This window comes from Phyllobates terribilis, unplaced genomic scaffold, assembly GCF_046119375.1.
Source record: "Phyllobates terribilis strain yellow unplaced genomic scaffold, ASM4611937v1 Scaffold_538__1_contigs__length_1162401, whole genome shotgun sequence".
In the NCBI taxonomy this organism is placed as follows: Eukaryota; Metazoa; Chordata; class Amphibia; order Anura; family Dendrobatidae; genus Phyllobates; species Phyllobates terribilis.
Genome location: NW_027363298.1, coordinates 137170 through 158055, shown reverse-complemented (window position 1 = coordinate 158055; position 20886 = coordinate 137170). Strand labels below are relative to the sequence as shown.

General features: G+C 44.9%; 16 non-coding genes across 16 annotated transcripts; all 16 read left to right on the top strand.

The window, feature by feature from the left end:
- Positions 1-40: 40 nt before the first annotated feature.
- On the top strand, positions 41-231 carry LOC141231911 (U2 spliceosomal RNA). Its single transcript, XR_012298181.1, has one exon. It is a non-coding gene; the product is annotated as a U2 spliceosomal RNA (small nuclear RNA).
- A 1115-nt stretch (positions 232-1346) lies between these two features.
- Positions 1347-1537, top strand: LOC141231910 (U2 spliceosomal RNA). Its single transcript, XR_012298180.1, has one exon. It is a non-coding gene; the product is annotated as a U2 spliceosomal RNA (small nuclear RNA).
- A 1114-nt stretch (positions 1538-2651) lies between these two features.
- Positions 2652-2842, top strand: LOC141231909 (U2 spliceosomal RNA). The gene has a single exon (XR_012298179.1). It is a non-coding gene; the product is annotated as a U2 spliceosomal RNA (small nuclear RNA).
- Positions 2843-3957: 1115 nt separating this feature from the next.
- Positions 3958-4148, top strand: LOC141231908 (U2 spliceosomal RNA). The gene has a single exon (XR_012298178.1). It is a non-coding gene; the product is annotated as a U2 spliceosomal RNA (small nuclear RNA).
- Positions 4149-5263: 1115 nt separating this feature from the next.
- On the top strand, positions 5264-5454 carry LOC141231685 (U2 spliceosomal RNA). Its single transcript, XR_012297996.1, has one exon. It is a non-coding gene; the product is annotated as a U2 spliceosomal RNA (small nuclear RNA).
- Positions 5455-6569: 1115 nt separating this feature from the next.
- LOC141231906 (U2 spliceosomal RNA) lies at positions 6570-6760 on the top strand. The gene has a single exon (XR_012298176.1). It is a non-coding gene; the product is annotated as a U2 spliceosomal RNA (small nuclear RNA).
- Positions 6761-7875: 1115 nt separating this feature from the next.
- On the top strand, positions 7876-8066 carry LOC141231674 (U2 spliceosomal RNA). Its single transcript, XR_012297986.1, has one exon. It is a non-coding gene; the product is annotated as a U2 spliceosomal RNA (small nuclear RNA).
- Positions 8067-9181: 1115 nt separating this feature from the next.
- On the top strand, positions 9182-9372 carry LOC141231904 (U2 spliceosomal RNA). Its single transcript, XR_012298175.1, has one exon. It is a non-coding gene; the product is annotated as a U2 spliceosomal RNA (small nuclear RNA).
- Positions 9373-10487: 1115 nt separating this feature from the next.
- On the top strand, positions 10488-10678 carry LOC141231903 (U2 spliceosomal RNA). The gene has a single exon (XR_012298174.1). It is a non-coding gene; the product is annotated as a U2 spliceosomal RNA (small nuclear RNA).
- A 1115-nt stretch (positions 10679-11793) lies between these two features.
- Positions 11794-11984, top strand: LOC141231902 (U2 spliceosomal RNA). Its single transcript, XR_012298173.1, has one exon. It is a non-coding gene; the product is annotated as a U2 spliceosomal RNA (small nuclear RNA).
- A 1115-nt stretch (positions 11985-13099) lies between these two features.
- LOC141231673 (U2 spliceosomal RNA) lies at positions 13100-13290 on the top strand. Its single transcript, XR_012297985.1, has one exon. It is a non-coding gene; the product is annotated as a U2 spliceosomal RNA (small nuclear RNA).
- Positions 13291-14405: 1115 nt separating this feature from the next.
- On the top strand, positions 14406-14596 carry LOC141231901 (U2 spliceosomal RNA). Its single transcript, XR_012298172.1, has one exon. It is a non-coding gene; the product is annotated as a U2 spliceosomal RNA (small nuclear RNA).
- A 1115-nt stretch (positions 14597-15711) lies between these two features.
- LOC141231900 (U2 spliceosomal RNA) lies at positions 15712-15902 on the top strand. The gene has a single exon (XR_012298171.1). It is a non-coding gene; the product is annotated as a U2 spliceosomal RNA (small nuclear RNA).
- Positions 15903-17017: 1115 nt separating this feature from the next.
- Positions 17018-17208, top strand: LOC141231678 (U2 spliceosomal RNA). The gene has a single exon (XR_012297990.1). It is a non-coding gene; the product is annotated as a U2 spliceosomal RNA (small nuclear RNA).
- A 1115-nt stretch (positions 17209-18323) lies between these two features.
- Positions 18324-18514, top strand: LOC141231677 (U2 spliceosomal RNA). The gene has a single exon (XR_012297989.1). It is a non-coding gene; the product is annotated as a U2 spliceosomal RNA (small nuclear RNA).
- Positions 18515-19629: 1115 nt separating this feature from the next.
- Positions 19630-19820, top strand: LOC141231899 (U2 spliceosomal RNA). Its single transcript, XR_012298170.1, has one exon. It is a non-coding gene; the product is annotated as a U2 spliceosomal RNA (small nuclear RNA).
- Positions 19821-20886: the final 1066 nt, after the last annotated feature.

The window sequence follows — 20886 nt, the reverse complement described above, 5'->3', positions numbered from 1 at the left end:
GATCCTTGGGTGGCTCCGTAGTTTGAAACCAATTCTGGTTATCGCTTCTCGGCCTTTTGGCTAAGATCAAGTGTAGTATCTGTTCTTATCAGTTTAATATCTGATACGTCCCCTATCTGGGGACCATATATTAAATGGATTTTTAGAACAGGGAGATGGAAAAAGAGCTTGCTCTGTCCACTCCACGCATTGACCTGGTATTGCAGTATCTCCAGGACCGGTGCACCCCTTCTTTAATGCAGTTTCTAAAATCAGAAAGAATTGAATTCAATGTTTTTTGTTCATTTTGCTTGTTTGTCGGATTTTGGGATGGACTCTTTGGCTTTGCTTTTCTTCTCCTCATTGGATTTTTCATGTTCAAAGTTGCAGAAGCCAGATTACAAGCTCATTTTGGTTCAACTTCAGCAACTGTGCATTGCATTGCCATGTAATGTGATGCAATGCTATCTTTCTAGCTCTCCCTTTTTACTTCCTTTTGGATAAACAGACATATTAGGCAAGCATTTTGGAGCTTTCACCTAAATAACTACAGGTGGTGAGATAAGCTGCACAATATAATTGACCTTTCAGTATATTGTTGCACACACACCATCTATTTAGCAAATGCCCTTGTTATCAACAGCAGCCTTTTAAACTCACCTGAGCTAACAGGTATGTGCGCTGGTTACTCTGCTGCGCTTAAAATTTCTTTTTTGGTTTGCTACAATGCCTTTTCTGAAACGTTGTCTCCTTCTGCTGGAACACTGACTTCTTTCATTTAATGCCTGCAGACTATAAAAGAGAACCCAACCCAAAAAGTTTGGTTGATTAGTCTGTGGCATTCTGTTAAACTGTTGCTTATGGCGGTCTCTGTGAGCTTCTCAGCGACATTCAGCCAGCCAGGTATCCTGCCTGCAGTAGATGGAATGTGGCAATGGAACGCTGGCTGCGCGTGTCATAATAGGCTCTGAGCCTTTATATACCTGTGCACAGCAGCAGCCACCTTCAGTCTGCTGCTGGACAGCCAGCAGCAGCAGCAGCAGGAGAGGTATGTAATCAGGAGCCCTCCTGCTAAGGGTAGACAGCTGCTCGTTCCACCCCACCCCCCGCCTTAATTGGTTCTCCTCCCTTCCAACGGTGTTGAGGCGGGTGGGAACAGCAGGGGGTGAAGGTGCTGTGTTTAAAGAGGTGGAGTTATGCAGATCTAAAACGCGTGGATTGCAGCAGCAGCAAGCCGAAAAGTGCAGGCATGTAAGGGATCTAGAGGTTGACAACATGTCTTCTTAACGGGAGTCCAGGAGCTCATCTCCACAAATGGACTTTTCAGGATCCTTGGGTGGCTCCGTAGTTTGAAACCAATTCTGGTTATCGCTTCTCGGCCTTTTGGCTAAGATCAAGTGTAGTATCTGTTCTTATCAGTTTAATATCTGATACGTCCCCTATCTGGGGACCATATATTAAATGGATTTTTAGAACAGGGAGATGGAAAAAGAGCTTGCTCTGTCCACTCCACGCATTGACCTGGTATTGCAGTATCTCCAGGACCGGTGCACCCCTTCTTTAATGCAGTTTCTAAAATCAGAAAGAATTGAATTCAATGTTTTTTGTTCATTTTGCTTGTTTGTCGGATTTTGGGATGGACTCTTTGGCTTTGCTTTTCTTCTCCTCATTGGATTTTTCATGTTCAAAGTTGCAGAAGCCAGATTACAAGCTCATTTTGGTTCAACTTCAGCAACTGTGCATTGCATTGCCATGTAATGTGATGCAATGCTATCTTTCTAGCTCTCCCTTTTTACTTCCTTTTGGATAAACAGACATATTAGGCAAGCATTTTGGAGCTTTCACCTAAATAACTACAGGTGGTGAGATAAGCTGCACAATATAATTGACCTTTCAGTATATTGTTGCACACACACCATCTATTTAGCAAATGCCCTTGTTATCAACAGCAGCCTTTTAAACTCACCTGAGCTAACAGGTATGTGCGCTGGTTACTCTGCTGCGCTTAAAATTTCTTTTTTGGTTTGCTACAATGCCTTTTCTGAAACGTTGTCTCCTTCTGCTGGAACACTGACTTCTTTCATTTAATGCCTGCAGACTATAAAAGAGAACCCAACCCAAAAGTTTGGTTGATTAGTCTGTGGCATTCTGTTAAACTGTTGCTTATGGCGGTCTCTGTGAGCTTCTCAGCGACATTCAGCCAGCCAGGTATCCTGCCTGCAGTAGATGGAATGTGGCAATGGAACGCTGGCTGCGCGTGTCATAATAGGCTCTGAGCCTTTATATACCTGTGCACAGCAGCAGCCACCTTCAGTCTGCTGCTGGACAGCCAGCAGCAGCAGCAGCAGGAGAGGTATGTAATCAGGAGCCCTCCTGCTAAGGGTAGACAGCTGCTCGTTCCACCCCACCCCCCGCCTTAATTGGTTCTCCTCCCTTCCAACGGTGTTGAGGCGGGTGGGAACAGCAGGGGGTGAAGGTGCTGTGTTTAAAGAGGTGGAGTTATGCAGATCTAAAACGCGTGGATTGCAGCAGCAGCAAGCCGAAAAGTGCAGGCATGTAAGGGATCTAGAGGTTGACAACATGTCTTCTTAACGGGAGTCCAGGAGCTCATCTCCACAAATGGACTTTTCAGGATCCTTGGGTGGCTCCGTAGTTTGAAACCAATTCTGGTTATCGCTTCTCGGCCTTTTGGCTAAGATCAAGTGTAGTATCTGTTCTTATCAGTTTAATATCTGATACGTCCCCTATCTGGGGACCATATATTAAATGGATTTTTAGAACAGGGAGATGGAAAAAGAGCTTGCTCTGTCCACTCCACGCATTGACCTGGTATTGCAGTATCTCCAGGACCGGTGCACCCCTTCTTTAATGCAGTTTCTAAAATCAGAAAGAATTGAATTCAATGTTTTTTGTTCATTTTGCTTGTTTGTCGGATTTTGGGATGGACTCTTTGGCTTTGCTTTTCTTCTCCTCATTGGATTTTTCATGTTCAAAGTTGCAGAAGCCAGATTACAAGCTCATTTTGGTTCAACTTCAGCAACTGTGCATTGCATTGCCATGTAATGTGATGCAATGCTATCTTTCTAGCTCTCCCTTTTTACTTCCTTTTGGATAAACAGACATATTAGGCAAGCATTTTGGAGCTTTCACCTAAATAACTACAGGTGGTGAGATAAGCTGCACAATATAATTGACCTTTCAGTATATTGTTGCACACACACCATCTATTTAGCAAATGCCCTTGTTATCAACAGCAGCCTTTTAAACTCACCTGAGCTAACAGGTATGTGCGCTGGTTACTCTGCTGCGCTTAAAATTTCTTTTTTGGTTTGCTACAATGCCTTTTCTGAAACGTTGTCTCCTTCTGCTGGAACACTGACTTCTTTCATTTAATGCCTGCAGACTATAAAAGAGAACCCAACCCAAAAAGTTTGGTTGATTAGTCTGTGGCATTCTGTTAAACTGTTGCTTATGGCGGTCTCTGTGAGCTTCTCAGCGACATTCAGCCAGCCAGGTATCCTGCCTGCAGTAGATGGAATGTGGCAATGGAACGCTGGCTGCGCGTGTCATAATAGGCTCTGAGCCTTTATATACCTGTGCACAGCAGCAGCCACCTTCAGTCTGCTGCTGGACAGCCAGCAGCAGCAGCAGCAGGAGAGGTATGTAATCAGGAGCCCTCCTGCTAAGGGTAGACAGCTGCTCGTTCCACCCCACCCCCCGCCTTAATTGGTTCTCCTCCCTTCCAACGGTGTTGAGGCGGGTGGGAACAGCAGGGGGTGAAGGTGCTGTGTTTAAAGAGGTGGAGTTATGCAGATCTAAAACGCGTGGATTGCAGCAGCAGCAAGCCGAAAAGTGCAGGCATGTAAGGGATCTAGAGGTTGACAACATGTCTTCTTAACGGGAGTCCAGGAGCTCATCTCCACAAATGGACTTTTCAGGATCCTTGGGTGGCTCCGTAGTTTGAAACCAATTCTGGTTATCGCTTCTCGGCCTTTTGGCTAAGATCAAGTGTAGTATCTGTTCTTATCAGTTTAATATCTGATACGTCCCCTATCTGGGGACCATATATTAAATGGATTTTTAGAACAGGGAGATGGAAAAAGAGCTTGCTCTGTCCACTCCACGCATTGACCTGGTATTGCAGTATCTCCAGGACCGGTGCACCCCTTCTTTAATGCAGTTTCTAAAATCAGAAAGAATTGAATTCAATGTTTTTTGTTCATTTTGCTTGTTTGTCGGATTTTGGGATGGACTCTTTGGCTTTGCTTTTCTTCTCCTCATTGGATTTTTCATGTTCAAAGTTGCAGAAGCCAGATTACAAGCTCATTTTGGTTCAACTTCAGCAACTGTGCATTGCATTGCCATGTAATGTGATGCAATGCTATCTTTCTAGCTCTCCCTTTTTACTTCCTTTTGGATAAACAGACATATTAGGCAAGCATTTTGGAGCTTTCACCTAAATAACTACAGGTGGTGAGATAAGCTGCACAATATAATTGACCTTTCAGTATATTGTTGCACACACACCATCTATTTAGCAAATGCCCTTGTTATCAACAGCAGCCTTTTAAACTCACCTGAGCTAACAGGTATGTGCGCTGGTTACTCTGCTGCGCTTAAAATTTCTTTTTTGGTTTGCTACAATGCCTTTTCTGAAACGTTGTCTCCTTCTGCTGGAACACTGACTTCTTTCATTTAATGCCTGCAGACTATAAAAGAGAACCCAACCCAAAAAGTTTGGTTGATTAGTCTGTGGCATTCTGTTAAACTGTTGCTTATGGCGGTCTCTGTGAGCTTCTCAGCGACATTCAGCCAGCCAGGTATCCTGCCTGCAGTAGATGGAATGTGGCAATGGAACGCTGGCTGCGCGTGTCATAATAGGCTCTGAGCCTTTATATACCTGTGCACAGCAGCAGCCACCTTCAGTCTGCTGCTGGACAGCCAGCAGCAGCAGCAGCAGGAGAGGTATGTAATCAGGAGCCCTCCTGCTAAGGGTAGACAGCTGCTCGTTCCACCCCACCCCCCGCCTTAATTGGTTCTCCTCCCTTCCAACGGTGTTGAGGCGGGTGGGAACAGCAGGGGGTGAAGGTGCTGTGTTTAAAGAGGTGGAGTTATGCAGATCTAAAACGCGTGGATTGCAGCAGCAGCAAGCCGAAAAGTGCAGGCATGTAAGGGATCTAGAGGTTGACAACATGTCTTCTTAACGGGAGTCCAGGAGCTCATCTCCACAAATGGACTTTTCAGGATCCTTGGGTGGCTCCGTAGTTTGAAACCAATTCTGGTTATCGCTTCTCGGCCTTTTGGCTAAGATCAAGTGTAGTATCTGTTCTTATCAGTTTAATATCTGATACGTCCCCTATCTGGGGACCATATATTAAATGGATTTTTAGAACAGGGAGATGGAAAAAGAGCTTGCTCTGTCCACTCCACGCACTGACCTGGTATTGCAGTATCTCCAGGACCGGTGCACCCCTTCTTTAATGCAGTTTCTAAAATCAGAAAGAATTGAATTCAATGTTTTTTGTTCATTTTGCTTGTTTGTCGGATTTTGGGATGGACTCTTTGGCTTTGCTTTTCTTCTCCTCATTGGATTTTTCATGTTCAAAGTTGCAGAAGCCAGATTACAAGCTCATTTTGGTTCAACTTCAGCAACTGTGCATTGCATTGCCATGTAATGTGATGCAATGCTATCTTTCTAGCTCTCCCTTTTTACTTCCTTTTGGATAAACAGACATATTAGGCAAGCATTTTGGAGCTTTCACCTAAATAACTACAGGTGGTGAGATAAGCTGCACAATATAATTGACCTTTCAGTATATTGTTGCACACACACCATCTATTTAGCAAATGCCCTTGTTATCAACAGCAGCCTTTTAAACTCACCTGAGCTAACAGGTATGTGCGCTGGTTACTCTGCTGCGCTTAAAATTTCTTTTTTGGTTTGCTACAATGCCTTTTCTGAAACGTTGTCTCCTTCTGCTGGAACACTGACTTCTTTCATTTAATGCCTGCAGACTATAAAAGAGAACCCAACCCAAAAAGTTTGGTTGATTAGTCTGTGGCATTCTGTTAAACTGTTGCTTATGGCGGTCTCTGTGAGCTTCTCAGCGACATTCAGCCAGCCAGGTATCCTGCCTGCAGTAGATGGAATGTGGCAATGGAACGCTGGCTGCGCGTGTCATAATAGGCTCTGAGCCTTTATATACCTGTGCACAGCAGCAGCCACCTTCAGTCTGCTGCTGGACAGCCAGCAGCAGCAGCAGCAGGAGAGGTATGTAATCAGGAGCCCTCCTGCTAAGGGTAGACAGCTGCTCGTTCCACCCCACCCCCCGCCTTAATTGGTTCTCCTCCCTTCCAACGGTGTTGAGGCGGGTGGGAACAGCAGGGGGTGAAGGTGCTGTGTTTAAAGAGGTGGAGTTATGCAGATCTAAAATGCGTGGATTGCAGCAGCAGCAAGCCGAAAAGTGCAGGCATGTAAGGGATCTAGAGGTTGACAACATGTCTTCTTAACGGGAGTCCAGGAGCTCATCTCCACAAATGGACTTTTCAGGATCCTTGGGTGGCTCCGTAGTTTGAAACCAATTCTGGTTATCGCTTCTCGGCCTTTTGGCTAAGATCAAGTGTAGTATCTGTTCTTATCAGTTTAATATCTGATACGTCCCCTATCTGGGGACCATATATTAAATGGATTTTTAGAACAGGGAGATGGAAAAAGAGCTTGCTCTGTCCACTCCACGCATTGACCTGGTATTGCAGTATCTCCAGGACCGGTGCACCCCTTCTTTAATGCAGTTTCTAAAATCAGAAAGAATTGAATTCAATGTTTTTTGTTCATTTTGCTTGTTTGTCGGATTTTGGGATGGACTCTTTGGCTTTGCTTTTCTTCTCCTCATTGGATTTTTCATGTTCAAAGTTGCAGAAGCCAGATTACAAGCTCATTTTGGTTCAACTTCAGCAACTGTGCATTGCATTGCCATGTAATGTGATGCAATGCTATCTTTCTAGCTCTCCCTTTTTACTTCCTTTTGGATAAACAGACATATTAGGCAAGCATTTTGGAGCTTTCACCTAAATAACTACAGGTGGTGAGATAAGCTGCACAATATAATTGACCTTTCAGTATATTGTTGCACACACACCATCTATTTAGCAAATGCCCTTGTTATCAACAGCAGCCTTTTAAACTCACCTGAGCTAACAGGTATGTGCGCTGGTTACTCTGCTGCGCTTAAAATTTCTTTTTTGGTTTGCTACAATGCCTTTTCTGAAACGTTGTCTCCTTCTGCTGGAACACTGACTTCTTTCATTTAATGCCTGCAGACTATAAAAGAGAACCCAACCCAAAAAGTTTGGTTGATTAGTCTGTGGCATTCTGTTAAACTGTTGCTTATGGCGGTCTCTGTGAGCTTCTCAGCGACATTCAGCCAGCCAGGTATCCTGCCTGCAGTAGATGGAATGTGGCAATGGAACGCTGGCTGCGCGTGTCATAATAGGCTCTGAGCCTTTATATACCTGTGCACAGCAGCAGCCACCTTCAGTCTGCTGCTGGACAGCCAGCAGCAGCAGCAGCAGGAGAGGTATGTAATCAGGAGCCCTCCTGCTAAGGGTAGACAGCTGCTCGTTCCACCCCACCCCCCGCCTTAATTGGTTCTCCTCCCTTCCAACGGTGTTGAGGCGGGTGGGAACAGCAGGGGGTGAAGGTGCTGTGTTTAAAGAGGTGGAGTTATGCAGATCTAAAACGCGTGGATTGCAGCAGCAGCAAGCCGAAAAGTGCAGGCATGTAAGGGATCAAGAGGTTGACAACATGTCTTCTTAACGGGAGTCCAGGAGCTCATCTCCACAAATGGACTTTTCAGGATCCTTGGGTGGCTCCGTAGTTTGAAACCAATTCTGGTTATCGCTTCTCGGCCTTTTGGCTAAGATCAAGTGTAGTATCTGTTCTTATCAGTTTAATATCTGATACGTCCCCTATCTGGGGACCATATATTAAATGGATTTTTAGAACAGGGAGATGGAAAAAGAGCTTGCTCTGTCCACTCCACGCATTGACCTGGTATTGCAGTATTTCCAGGACCGGTGCACCCCTTCTTTAATGCAGTTTCTAAAATCAGAAAGAATTGAATTCAATGTTTTTTGTTCATTTTGCTTGTTTGTCGGATTTTGGGATGGACTCTTTGGCTTTGCTTTTCTTCTCCTCATTGGATTTTTCATGTTCAAAGTTGCAGAAGCCAGATTACAAGCTCATTTTGGTTCAACTTCAGCAACTGTGCATTGCATTGCCATGTAATGTGATGCAATGCTATCTTTCTAGCTCTCCCTTTTTACTTCCTTTTGGATAAACAGACATATTAGGCAAGCATTTTGGAGCTTTCACCTAAATAACTACAGGTGGTGAGATAAGCTGCACAATATAATTGATCTTTCAGTATATTGTTGCACACACACCATCTATTTAGCAAATGCCCTTGTTATCAACAGCAGCCTTTTAAACTCACCTGAGCTAACAGGTATGTGCGCTGGTTACTCTGCTGCGCTTAAAATTTCTTTTTTGGTTTGCTACAATGCCTTTTCTGAAACGTTGTCTCCTTCTGCTGGAACACTGACTTCTTTCATTTAATGCCTGCAGACTATAAAAGAGAACCCAACCCAAAAAGTTTGGTTGATTAGTCTGTGGCATTCTGTTAAACTGTTGCTTATGGCGGTCTCTGTGAGCTTCTCAGCGACATTCAGCCAGCCAGGTATCCTGCCTGCAGTAGATGGAATGTGGCAATGGAACGCTGGCTGCGCGTGTCATAATAGGCTCTGAGCCTTTATATACCTGTGCACAGCAGCAGCCACCTTCAGTCTGCTGCTGGACAGCCAGCAGCAGCAGCAGCAGGAGAGGTATGTAATCAGGAGCCCTCCTGCTAAGGGTAGACAGCTGCTCGTTCCACCCCACCCCCCGCCTTAATTGGTTCTCCTCCCTTCCAACGGTGTTGAGGCGGGTGGGAACAGCAGGGGGTGAAGGTGCTGTGTTTAAAGAGGTGGAGTTATGCAGATCTAAAACGCGTGGATTGCAGCAGCAGCAAGCCGAAAAGTGCAGGCATGTAAGGGATCTAGAGGTTGACAACATGTCTTCTTAACGGGAGTCCAGGAGCTCATCTCCACAAATGGACTTTTCAGGATCCTTGGGTGGCTCCGTAGTTTGAAACCAATTCTGGTTATCGCTTCTCGGCCTTTTGGCTAAGATCAAGTGTAGTATCTGTTCTTATCAGTTTAATATCTGATACGTCCCCTATCTGGGGACCATATATTAAATGGATTTTTAGAACAGGGAGATGGAAAAAGAGCTTGCTCTGTCCACTCCACGCATTGACCTGGTATTGCAGTATCTCCAGGACCGGTGCACCCCTTCTTTAATGCAGTTTCTAAAATCAGAAAGAATTGAATTCAATGTTTTTTGTTCATTTTGCTTGTTTGTCGGATTTTGGGATGGACTCTTTGGCTTTGCTTTTCTTCTCCTCATTGGATTTTTCATGTTCAAAGTTGCAGAAGCCAGATTACAAGCTCATTTTGGTTCAACTTCAGCAACTGTGCATTGCATTGCCATGTAATGTGATGCAATGCTATCTTTCTAGCTCTCCCTTTTTACTTCCTTTTGGATAAACAGACATATTAGGCAAGCATTTTGGAGCTTTCACCTAAATAACTACAGGTGGTGAGATAAGCTGCACAATATAATTGACCTTTCAGTATATTGTTGCACACACACCATCTATTTAGCAAATGCCCTTGTTATCAACAGCAGCCTTTTAAACTCACCTGAGCTAACAGGTATGTGCGCTGGTTACTCTGCTGCGCTTAAAATTTCTTTTTTGGTTTGCTACAATGCCTTTTCTGAAACGTTGTCTCCTTCTGCTGGAACACTGACTTCTTTCATTTAATGCCTGCAGACTATAAAAGAGAACCCAACCCAAAAAGTTTGGTTGATTAGTCTGTGGCATTCTGTTAAACTGTTGCTTATGGCGGTCTCTGTGAGCTTCTCAGCGACATTCAGCCAGCCAGGTATCCTGCCTGCAGTAGATGGAATGTGGCAATGGAACGCTGGCTGCGCGTGTCATAATAGGCTCTGAGCCTTTATATACCTGTGCACAGCAGCAGCCACCTTCAGTCTGCTGCTGGACAGCCAGCAGCAGCAGCAGCAGGAGAGGTATGTAATCAGGAGCCCTCCTGCTAAGGGTAGACAGCTGCTCGTTCCACCCCACCCCCCGCCTTAATTGGTTCTCCTCCCTTCCAACGGTGTTGAGGCGGGTGGGAACAGCAGGGGGTGAAGGTGCTGTGTTTAAAGAGGTGGAGTTATGCAGATCTAAAACGCGTGGATTGCAGCAGCAGCAAGCCGAAAAGTGCAGGCATGTAAGGGATCTAGAGGTTGACAACATGTCTTCTTAACGGGAGTCCAGGAGCTCATCTCCACAAATGGACTTTTCAGGATCCTTGGGTGGCTCCGTAGTTTGAAACCAATTCTGGTTATCGCTTCTCGGCCTTTTGGCTAAGATCAAGTGTAGTATCTGTTCTTATCAGTTTAATATCTGATACGTCCCCTATCTGGGGACCATATATTAAATGGATTTTTAGAACAGGGAGATGGAAAAAGAGCTTGCTCTGTCCACTCCACGCATTGACCTGGTATTGCAGTATCTCCAGGACCGGTGCACCCCTTCTTTAATGCAGTTTCTAAAATCAGAAAGAATTGAATTCAATGTTTTTTGTTCATTTTGCTTGTTTGTCGGATTTTGGGATGGACTCTTTGGCTTTGCTTTTCTTCTCCTCATTGGATTTTTCATGTTCAAAGTTGCAGAAGCCAGATTACAAGCTCATTTTGGTTCAACTTCAGCAACTGTGCATTGCATTGCCATGTAATGTGATGCAATGCTATCTTTCTAGCTCTCCCTTTTTACTTCCTTTTGGATAAACAGACATATTAGGCAAGCATTTTGGAGCTTTCACCTAAATAACTACAGGTGGTGAGATAAGCTGCACAATATAATTGACCTTTCAGTATATTGTTGCACACACACCATCTATTTAGCAAATGCCCTTGTTATCAACAGCAGCCTTTTAAACTCACCTGAGCTAACAGGTATGTGCGCTGGTTACTCTGCTGCGCTTAAAATTTCTTTTTTGGTTTGCTACAATGCCTTTTCTGAAACGTTGTCTCCTTCTGCTGGAACACTGACTTCTTTCATTTAATGCCTGCAGACTATAAAAGAGAACCCAACCCAAAAAGTTTGGTTGATTAGTCTGTGGCATTCTGTTAAACTGTTGCTTATGGCGGTCTCTGTGAGCTTCTCAGCGACATTCAGCCAGCCAGGTATCCTGCCTGCAGTAGATGGAATGTGGCAATGGAACGCTGGCTGCGCGTGTCATAATAGGCTCTGAGCCTTTATATACCTGTGCACAGCAGCAGCCACCTTCAGTCTGCTGCTGGACAGCCAGCAGCAGCAGCAGCAGGAGAGGTATGTAATCAGGAGCCCTCCTGCTAAGGGTAGACAGCTGCTCGTTCCACCCCACCCCCCGCCTTAATTGGTTCTCCTCCCTTCCAACGGTGTTGAGGCGGGTGGGAACAGCAGGGGGTGAAGGTGCTGTGTTTAAAGAGGTGGAGTTATGCAGATCTAAAACGCGTGGATTGCAGCAGCAGCAAGCCGAAAAGTGCAGGCATGTAAGGGATCTAGAGGTTGACAACATGTCTTCTTAACGGGAGTCCAGGAGCTCATCTCCACAAATGGACTTTTCAGGATCCTTGGGTGGCTCCGTAGTTTGAAACCAATTCTGGTTATCGCTTCTCGGCCTTTTGGCTAAGATCAAGTGTAGTATCTGTTCTTATCAGTTTAATATCTGATACGTCCCCTATCTGGGGACCATATATTAAATGGATTTTTAGAACAGGGAGATGGAAAAAGAGCTTGCTCTGTCCACTCCACGCATTGACCTGGTATTGCAGTATCTCCAGGACCGGTGCACCCCTTCTTTAATGCAGTTTCTAAAATCAGAAAGAATTGAATTCAATGTTTTTTGTTCATTTTGCTTGTTTGTCGGATTTTGGGATGGACTCTTTGGCTTTGCTTTTCTTCTCCTCATTGGATTTTTCATGTTCAAAGTTGCAGAAGCCAGATTACAAGCTCATTTTGGTTCAACTTCAGCAACTGTGCATTGCATTGCCATGTAATGTGATGCAATGCTATCTTTCTAGCTCTCCCTTTTTACTTCCTTTTGGATAAACAGACATATTAGGCAAGCATTTTGGAGCTTTCACCTAAATAACTACAGGTGGTGAGATAAGCTGCACAATATAATTGACCTTTCAGTATATTGTTGCACACACACCATCTATTTAGCAAATGCCCTTGTTATCAACAGCAGCCTTTTAAACTCACCTGAGCTAACAGGTATGTGCGCTGGTTACTCTGCTGCGCTTAAAATTTCTTTTTTGGTTTGCTACAATGCCTTTTCTGAAACGTTGTCTCCTTCTGCTGGAACACTGACTTCTTTCATTTAATGCCTGCAGACTATAAAAGAGAACCCAACCCAAAAAGTTTGGTTGATTAGTCTGTGGCATTCTGTTAAACTGTTGCTTATGGCGGTCTCTGTGAGCTTCTCAGCGACATTCAGCCAGCCAGGTATCCTGCCTGCAGTAGATGGAATGTGGCAATGGAACGCTGGCTGCGCGTGTCATAATAGGCTCTGAGCCTTTATATACCTGTGCACAGCAGCAGCCACCTTCAGTCTGCTGCTGGACAGCCAGCAGCAGCAGCAGCAGGAGAGGTATGTAATCAGGAGCCCTCCTGCTAAGGGTAGACAGCTGCTCGTTCCACCCCACCCCCCGCCTTAATTGGTTCTCCTCCCTTCCAACGGTGTTGAGGCGGGTGGGAACAGCAGGGGGTGAAGGTGCTGTGTTTAAAGAGGTGGAGTTATGCAGATCTAAAACGCGTGGATTGCAGCAGCAGCAAGCCGAAAAGTGCAGGCATGTAAGGGATCAAGAGGTTGACAACATGTCTTCTTAACGGGAGTCCAGGAGCTCATCTCCACAAATGGACTTTTCAGGATCCTTGGGTGGCTCCGTAGTTTGAAACCAATTCTGGTTATCGCTTCTCGGCCTTTTGGCTAAGATCAAGTGTAGTATCTGTTCTTATCAGTTTAATATCTGATACGTCCCCTATCTGGGGACCATATATTAAATGGATTTTTAGAACAGGGAGATGGAAAAAGAGCTTGCTCTGTCCACTCCACGCATTGACCTGGTATTGCAGTATTTCCAGGACCGGTGCACCCCTTCTTTAATGCAGTTTCTAAAATCAGAAAGAATTGAATTCAATGTTTTTTGTTCATTTTGCTTGTTTGTCGGATTTTGGGATGGACTCTTTGGCTTTGCTTTTCTTCTCCTCATTGGATTTTTCATGTTCAAAGTTGCAGAAGCCAGATTACAAGCTCATTTTGGTTCAACTTCAGCAACTGTGCATTGCATTGCCATGTAATGTGATGCAATGCTATCTTTCTAGCTCTTCCTTTTTACTTCCTTTTGGATAAACAGACATATTAGGCAAGCATTTTGGAGCTTTCACCTAAATAACTACAGGTGGTGAGATAAGCTGCACAATATAATTGACCTTTCAGTATATTGTTGCACACACACCATCTATTTAGCAAATGCCCTTGTTATCAACAGCAGCCTTTTAAACTCACCTGAGCTAACAGGTATGTGCGCTGGTTACTCTGCTGCGCTTAAAATTTCTTTTTTGGTTTGCTACAATGCCTTTTCTGAAACGTTGTCTCCTTCTGCTGGAACACTGACTTCTTTCATTTAATGCCTGCAGACTATAAAAGAGAACCCAACCCAAAAAGTTTGGTTGATTAGTCTGTGGCATTCTGTTAAACTGTTGCTTATGGCGGTCTCTGTGAGCTTCTCAGCGACATTCAGCCAGCCAGGTATCCTGCCTGCAGTAGATGGAATGTGGCAATGGAACGCTGGCTGCGCGTGTCATAATAGGCTCTGAGCCTTTATATACCTGTGCACAGCAGCAGCCACCTTCAGTCTGCTGCTGGACAGCCAGCAGCAGCAGCAGCAGGAGAGGTATGTAATCAGGAGCCCTCCTGCTAAGGGTAGACAGCTGCTCGTTCCACCCCACCCCCCGCCTTAATTGGTTCTCCTCCCTTCCAACGGTGTTGAGGCGGGTGGGAACAGCAGGGGGTGAAGGTGCTGTGTTTAAAGAGGTGGAGTTATGCAGATCTAAAATGCGTGGATTGCAGCAGCAGCAAGCCGAAAAGTGCAGGCATGTAAGGGATCTAGAGGTTGACAACATGTCTTCTTAACGGGAGTCCAGGAGCTCATCTCCACAAATGGACTTTTCAGGATCCTTGGGTGGCTCCGTAGTTTGAAACCAATTCTGGTTATCGCTTCTCGGCCTTTTGGCTAAGATCAAGTGTAGTATCTGTTCTTATCAGTTTAATATCTGATACGTCCCCTATCTGGGGACCATATATTAAATGGATTTTTAGAACAGGGAGATGGAAAAAGAGCTTGCTCTGTCCACTCCACGCATTGACCTGGTATTGCAGTATCTCCAGGACCGGTGCACCCCTTCTTTAATGCAGTTTCTAAAATCAGAAAGAATTGAATTCAATGTTTTTTGTTCATTTTGCTTGTTTGTCGGATTTTGGGATGGACTCTTTGGCTTTGCTTTTCTTCTCCTCATTGGATTTTTCATGTTCAAAGTTGCAGAAGCCAGATTACAAGCTCATTTTGGTTCAACTTCAGCAACTGTGCATTGCATTGCCATGTAATGTGATGCAATGCTATCTTTCTAGCTCTCCCTTTTTACTTCCTTTTGGATAAACAGACATATTAGGCAAGCATTTTGGAGCTTTCACCTAAATAACTACAGGTGGTGAGATAAGCTGCACAATATAATTGACCTTTCAGTATATTGTTGCACACACACCATCTATTTAGCAAATGCCCTTGTTATCAACAGCAGCCTTTTAAACTCACCTGAGCTAACAGGTATGTGCGCTGGTTACTCTGCTGCGCTTAAAATTTCTTTTTTGGTTTGCTACAATGCCTTTTCTGAAACGTTGTCTCCTTCTGCTGGAACACTGACTTCTTTCATTTAATGCCTGCAGACTATAAAAGAGAACCCAACCCAAAAAGTTTGGTTGATTAGTCTGTGGCATTCTGTTAAACTGTTGCTTATGGCGGTCTCTGTGAGCTTCTCAGCGACATTCAGCCAGCCAGGTATCCTGCCTGCAGTAGATGGAATGTGGCAATGGAACGCTGGCTGCGCGTGTCATAATAGGCTCTGAGCCTTTATATACCTGTGCACAGCAGCAGCCACCTTCAGTCTGCTGCTGGACAGCCAGCAGCAGCAGCAGCAGGAGAGGTATGTAATCAGGAGCCCTCCTGCTAAGGGTAGACAGCTGCTCGTTCCACCCCACCCCCCGCCTTAATTGGTTCTCCTCCCTTCCAACGGTGTTGAGGCGGGTGGGAACAGCAGGGGGTGAAGGTGCTGTGTTTAAAGAGGTGGAGTTATGCAGATCTAAAACGCGTGGATTGCAGCAGCAGCAAGCCGAAAAGTGCAGGCATGTAAGGGATCTAGAGGTTGACAACATGTCTTCTTAACGGGAGTCCAGGAGCTCATCTCCACAAATGGACTTTTCAGGATCCTTGGGTGGCTCCGTAGTTTGAAACCAATTCTGGTTATCGCTTCTCGGCCTTTTGGCTAAGATCAAGTGTAGTATCTGTTCTTATCAGTTTAATATCTGATACGTCCCCTATCTGGGGACCATATATTAAATGGATTTTTAGAACAGGGAGATGGAAAAAGAGCTTGCTCTGTCCACTCCACGCATTGACCTGGTATTGCAGTATCTCCAGGACCGGTGCACCCCTTCTTTAATGCAGTTTCTAAAATCAGAAAGAATTGAATTCAATGTTTTTTGTTCATTTTGCTTGTTTGTCGGATTTTGGGATGGACTCTTTGGCTTTGCTTTTCTTCTCCTCATTGGATTTTTCATGTTCAAAGTTGCAGAAGCCAGATTACAAGCTCATTTTGGTTCAACTTCAGCAACTGTGCATTGCATTGCCATGTAATGTGATGCAATGCTATCTTTCTAGCTCTCCCTTTTTACTTCCTTTTGGATAAACAGACATATTAGGCAAGCATTTTGGAGCTTTCACCTAAATAACTACAGGTGGTGAGATAAGCTGCACAATATAATTGACCTTTCAGTATATTGTTGCACACACACCATCTATTTAGCAAATGCCCTTGTTATCAACAGCAGCCTTTTAAACTCACCTGAGCTAACAGGTATGTGCGCTGGTTACTCTGCTGCGCTTAAAATTTCTTTTTTGGTTTGCTACAATGCCTTTTCTGAAACGTTGTCTCCTTCTGCTGGAACACTGACTTCTTTCATTTAATGCCTGCAGACTATAAAAGAGAACCCAACCCAAAAAGTTTGGTTGATTAGTCTGTGGCATTCTGTTAAACTGTTGCTTATGGCGGTCTCTGTGAGCTTCTCAGCGACATTCAGCCAGCCAGGTATCCTGCCTGCAGTAGATGGAATGTGGCAATGGAACGCTGGCTGCGCGTGTCATAATAGGCTCTGAGCCTTTATATACCTGTGCACAGCAGCAGCCACCTTCAGTCTGCTGCTGGACAGCCAGCAGCAGCAGCAGCAGGAGAGGTATGTAATCAGGAGCCCTCCTGCTAAGGGTAGACAGCTGCTCGTTCCACCCCACCCCCCGCCTTAATTGGTTCTCCTCCCTTCCAACGGTGTTGAGGCGGGTGGGAACAGCAGGGGGTGAAGGTGCTGTGTTTAAAGAGGTGGAGTTATGCAGATCTAAAACGCGTGGATTGCAGCAGCAGCAAGCCGAAAAGTGCAGGCATGTAAGGGATCAAGAGGTTGACAACATGTCTTCTTAACGGGAGTCCAGGAGCTCATCTCCACAAATGGACTTTTCAGGATCCTTGGGTGGCTCCGTAGTTTGAAACCAATTCTGGTTATCGCTTCTCGGCCTTTTGGCTAAGATCAAGTGTAGTATCTGTTCTTATCAGTTTAATATCTGATACGTCCCCTATCTGGGGACCATATATTAAATGGATTTTTAGAACAGGGAGATGGAAAAAGAGCTTGCTCTGTCCACTCCACGCATTGACCTGGTATTGCAGTATCGCCAGGACCGGTGCACCCCTTCTTTAATGCAGTTTCTAAAATCAGAAAGAATTGAATTCAATGTTTTTTGTTCATTTTGCTTGTTTGTCGGATTTTGGGATGGACTCTTTGGCTTTGCTTTTCTTCTCCTCATTGGATTTTTCATGTTCAAAGTTGCAGAAGCCAGATTACAAGCTCATTTTGGTTCAACTTCAGCAACTGTGCATTGCATTGCCATGTAATGTGATGCAATGCTATCTTTCTAGCTCTCCCTTTTTACTTCCTTTTGGATAAACAGACATATTAGGCAAGCATTTTGGAGCTTTCACCTAAATAACTACAGGTGGTGAGATAAGATGCACAATATAATTGACCTTTCAGTATATTGTTGCACACACACCATCTATTTAGCAAATGCCCTTGTTATCAACAGCAGCCTTTTAAACTCACCTGAGCTAACAGGTATGTGCGCTGGTTACTCTGCTGCGCTTAAAATTTCTTTTTTGGTTTGCTACAATGCCTTTTCTGAAACGTTGTCTCCTTCTGCTGGAACACTGACTTCTTTCATTTAATGCCTGCAGACTATAAAAGAGAACCCAACCCAAAAAGTTTGGTTGATTAGTCTGTGGCATTCTGTTAAACTGTTGCTTATGGCGGTCTCTGTGAGCTTCTCAGCGACATTCAGCCAGCCAGGTATCCTGCCTGCAGTAGATGGAATGTGGCAATGGAACGCTGGCTGCGCGTGTCATAATAGGCTCTGAGCCTTTATATACCTGTGCACAGCAGCAGCCACCTTCAGTCTGCTGCTGGACAGCCAGCAGCAGCAGCAGCAGGAGAGGTATGTAATCAGGAGCCCTCCTGCTAAGGGTAGACAGCTGCTCGTTCCACCCCACCCCCCGCCTTAATTGGTTCTCCTCCCTTCCAACGGTGTTGAGGCGGGTGGGAACAGCAGGGGGTGAAGGTGCTGTGTTTAAAGAGGTGGAGTTATGCAGATCTAAAACGCGTGGATTGCAGCAGCAGCAAGCCGAAAAGTGCAGGCATGTAAGGGATCAAGAGGTTGACAACATGTCTTCTTAACGGGAGTCCAGGAGCTCATCTCCACAAATGGACTTTTCAGGATCCTTGGGTGGCTCCGTAGTTTGAAACCAATTCTGGTTATCGCTTCTCGGCCTTTTGGCTAAGATCAAGTGTAGTATCTGTTCTTATCAGTTTAATATCTGATACGTCCCCTATCTGGGGACCATATATTAAATGGATTTTTAGAACAGGGAGATGGAAAAAGAGCTTGCTCTGTCCACTCCACGCATTGACCTGGTATTGCAGTATCGCCAGGACCGGTGCACCCCTTCTTTAATGCAGTTTCTAAAATCAGAAAGAATTGAATTCAATGTTTTTTGTTCATTTTGCTTGTTTGTCGGATTTTGGGATGGACTCTTTGGCTTTGCTTTTCTTCTCCTCATTGGATTTTTCATGTTCAAAGTTGCAGAAGCCAGATTACAAGCTCATTTTGGTTCAACTTCAGCAACTGTGCATTGCATTGCCATGTAATGTGATGCAATGCTATCTTTCTAGCTCTCCCTTTTTACTTCCTTTTGGATAAACAGACATATTAGGCAAGCATTTTGGAGCTTTCACCTAAATAACTACAGGTGGTGAGATAAGATGCACAATATAATTGACCTTTCAGTATATTGTTGCACACACACCATCTATTTAGCAAATGCCCTTGTTATCAACAGCAGCCTTTTAAACTCACCTGAGCTAACAGGTATGTGCGCTGGTTACTCTGCTGCGCTTAAAATTTCTTTTTTGGTTTGCTACAATGCCTTTTCTGAAACGTTGTCTCCTTCTGCTGGAACACTGACTTCTTTCATTTAATGCCTGCAGACTATAAAAGAGAACCCAACCCAAAAAGTTTGGTTGATTAGTCTGTGGCATTCTGTTAAACTGTTGCTTATGGCGGTCTCTGTGAGCTTCTCAGCGACATTCAGCCAGCCAGGTATCCTGCCTGCAGTAGATGGAATGTGGCAATGGAACGCTGGCTGCGCGTGTCATAATAGGCTCTGAGCCTTTATATACCTGTGCACAGCAGCAGCCACCTTCAGTCTGCTGCTGGACAGCCAGCAGCAGCAGCAGCAGGAGAGGTATGTAATCAGGAGCCCTCCTGCTAAGGGTAGACAGCTGCTCGTTCCACCCCACCCCCCGCCTTAATTGGTTCTCCTCCCTTCCAACGGTGTTGAGGCGGGTGGGAACAGCAGGGGGTGAAGGTGCTGTGTTTAAAGAGGTGGAGTTATGCAGATCTAAAACGCGTGGATTGCAGCAGCAGCAAGCCGAAAAGTGCAGGCATGTAAGGGATCTAGAGGTTGACAACATGTCTTCTTAACGGGAGTCCAGGAGCTCATCTCCACAAATGGACTTTTCAGGATCCTTGGGTGGCTCCGTAGTTTGAAACCAATTCTGGTTATCGCTTCTCGGCCTTTTGGCTAAGATCAAGTGTAGTATCTGTTCTTATCAGTTTAATATCTGATACGTCCCCTATCTGGGGACCATATATTAAATGGATTTTTAGAACAGGGAGATGGAAAAAGAGCTTGCTCTGTCCACTCCACGCATTGACCTGGTATTGCAGTATCTCCAGGACCGGTGCACCCCTTCTTTAATGCAGTTTCTAAAATCAGAAAGAATTGAATTCAATGTTTTTTGTTCATTTTGCTTGTTTGTCGGATTTTGGGATGGACTCTTTGGCTTTGCTTTTCTTCTCCTCATTGGATTTTTCATGTTCAAAGTTGCAGAAGCCAGATTACAAGCTCATTTTGGTTCAACTTCAGCAACTGTGCATTGCATTGCCATGTAATGTGATGCAATGCTATCTTTCTAGCTCTCCCTTTTTACTTCCTTTTGGATAAACAGACATATTAGGCAAGCATTTTGGAGCTTTCACCTAAATAACTACAGGTGGTGAGATAAGCTGCACAATATAATTGACCTTTCAGTATATTGTTGCACACACACCATCTATTTAGCAAATGCCCTTGTTATCAACAGCAGCCTTTTAAACTCACCTGAGCTAACAGGTATGTGCGCTGGTTACTCTGCTGCGCTTAAAATTTCTTTTTTGGTTTGCTACAATGCCTTTTCTGAAACGTTGTCTCCTTCTGCTGGAACACTGACTTCTTTCATTTAATGCCTGCAGACTATAAAAGAGAACCCAACCCAAAAAGTTTGGTTGATTAGTCTGTGGCATTCTGTTAAACTGTTGCTTATGGCGGTCTCTGTGAGCTTCTCAGCGACATTCAGCCAGCCAGGTATCCTGCCTGCAGTAGATGGAATGTGGCAATGGAACGCTGGCTGCGCGTGTCATAATAGGCTCTGAGCCTTTATATACCTGTGCACAGCAGCAGCCACCTTCAGTCTGCTGCTGGACAGCCAGCAGCAGCAGCAGCAGGAGAGGTATGTAATCAGGAGCCCTCCTGCTAAGGGTAGACAGCTGCTCGTTCCACCCCACCCCCCGCCTTAATTGGTTCTCCTCCCTTCCAACGGTGTTGAGGCGGGTGGGAACAGCAGGGGGTGAAGGTGCTGTGTTTAAAGAGGTGGAGTTATGCAGATCTAAAACGCGTGGATTGCAGCAGCAGCAAGCCGAAAAGTGCAGGCATGTAAGGGATCAAGAGGTTGACAACATGTCTTCTTAACGGGAGTCCAGGAGCTCATCTCCACAAATGG